Here is a 2,500-nt window from a genome sequence, read left to right as displayed (position 1 = left end):
CGCCTTGTACATCATCTCAAAATCAAACTCGGCCAAGAAATCTTGCCACCGGGCCTGTTTTGGACTGAGCTTTTTCTGTGTAAGAAAGTAACTAGAAGCAACATTGTCAGTTTTTACAATAAATTTGGAGCCTAAGAGATAGTGCCTCCAAAGACGTAAACAATGCACTACCGCCATCATTTCTCTTTCTTGTACAGTGTACCGTTGCTCAGTTTCATTGAGCTTCCTACTCTCATAAGCGACTGGGTGTCCTTCTTGTTCAAGCACACCCCCAATGGCATAATTTGAGGCATCGGTATGTACCTCAAATGGCTTGCTGAAATCAGCAAGGTGAAGCACCGGTTCAACCATCATGGTATCCTTCAGCCGCTGGAATGCTCCTTGACATGAGTCCGTCCATTGCCATTTTTGGTCCTTCTTGAGGAGATCGGTCAAGGGGGCTGCTATAGCTGAGAAACCCTTGATAAACCTCCTATAATAGTTTGCCAAGCCAAGAAAACTTCTAAGCTCACGCACCTTGGTAGGGATTGACCAATCACGCACAGCCTCCACCTTCTTGCTGTCCATCCATATCCGTCCTTCCCCTATCCAATGTCCAAGAAAGGACACCTCTTGCAACCCAAAGGAACACTTCTCCTTCTTGACATATAACTGATTGTGTCTCAATTTCTTGAACACTTTTCGAAGATGTTCTTTGTGCTCTTCCATACTCTTGCTATACACCACAATATCGTCCAAATACACAACGACAAATTTGTCTAAGTACTCGGAAAATACCTCATTCATGAGAGTGCAGAAAGTTGCTGGTGCGTTGGTTAGGCCAAAGGGCATAACCATGAATTCGTAAGCCCCATATCTCGTTACACAAGTAGTCTTCCCCTCGTCTCCTTCCGCAATTCGAACTTGGTAGTAACCACTTCTCAAATCCAGCTTGGAGAAAACTCTAGCCTCCTTCAATTGATCAAAGAGATCAGCAATAAGAGGAATAGGGTACTTGTTTTTTATGGTTACCTTATTGAGCGCCCTATAGTCGATGCATAGTCTCATACTTCCATCTTTCTTTGTCTGAAATAGTATAGGGGCCCCATAAGGTGCTTTGCTTGGCTTTATGAACCCAGAATCCAGCAGCTCGCTGAGTTGTCTCCGTAATTCATCCAACTCTTTGGGCGCCATACGATATGGTGCTTGTGCTGGCTTCCTTGCTCCGGGCTCAAGCTCTATGCGATGGTCTACCCCTCTTCTAGGTGGTAACCTTGCTGGAAGTTGCTCCGGCATGACATCTCCATACTCATGCAAAACGGTTTGTATCTCCTTAGGGGTAGGCAATGCCTCATTCTGCTCCATAGCACAAAGAGAAGCAATGTAAGTAGAACAGCCCTGCTTAAGACCTTTCTTAAGCTGGAGGGCTGATAGCATTAAATCCTTGTTTGTTACATCTTTGGTCTCCACTTCAGAAATTGTACAAGGACTTTGCTCGTCCATAATTCCCACTACCCCCACATGTGGCATAATAAATGCCTTACAAACCTTGAAGAACTCCATTCCCAAAATTACCTTGAAATCGTCCATGCTAACAATGGTAAAGTTCTGAAATCCAACCCACTTGCCTATCACCACCGGTACATTCCTGGCAACGCCTTGGACTTCACGAGCAGCAGAATTTACCGCCTTCATCTTGCTTCCATCTTTCTCTCCTCGTATTCTTAGGCGCCTAGCCTCCTCCTCCGAAAGGAAGTTGTGGGTAGCACCCGTGTCCACCATTGCCTTAACAGTGTGTCCAGCAAGTGTGAGAGAAATAAAAAGAAGTTCTCTTGAGGGTCTTACCGGAAGTGGAGCAGCCTTCTCCTCCTTGGAACGGACAGCAGCATTGAGAAGGGTTAGAGAACCCATCCTAGGCTCAATTCCTCCATTGTCCATTTCTGTTTGAGCAGCGTTGAGGAGTCTCTTTTTAGGACAATCCCTCGCATAGTGCTCTCCCTCACAAATGAAACAATTTACCTTCTTCCTCTGTTTGTCCCCTCTCTTCTTTTCTTCCGGCCTAGCCTTGGTATCCTTTACCCATGGCTTCTTCTCCCCTTTCTCCTTCTTCTTAAAAGTTGTTTTACCATTATTTTCCTTGGACACCTTATTAACCGAATCATTCCTCCTCTCGTATTCGGTTAACTTTTCAGCCGTAGATAACGCTGAAACTAGTGTCTTTACCTCCCTCCTTCTCAATTCTTGCTCAGCCCATGGACGAAGGCCAGCAAGAAAGGAGAAGAGACGGTCCTCATCCGTCATGTTGGAGATACAAAGCATAAGAGAAGTGAAGGATTGTACATACTCTTTAATTGTACCTTTTTGCGTCAATGCACGTAGTTCCTTCCTTGCTTGGTACTCGACATCCTCCGGAAAGAACTGCCTCCGCAACTCCCTCTTGAAATCCTCCCAAGTGTGGACGGGGTCCTCTCCCTCTTGCTCATCTCCCATGCGTCTTCTCCACCAAAGAATCGCATCATCG

This window comes from Aristolochia californica, unplaced genomic scaffold, assembly GCF_029961685.1.
Source record: "Aristolochia californica isolate CCGP_79_NKW_82.1479 unplaced genomic scaffold, dmAriCali1.0.hap1 SCAF_12, whole genome shotgun sequence".
In the NCBI taxonomy this organism is placed as follows: Eukaryota; Viridiplantae; Streptophyta; class Magnoliopsida; order Piperales; family Aristolochiaceae; genus Aristolochia; species Aristolochia californica.
Note: the sequence above shows the minus strand (reverse complement) of the source record.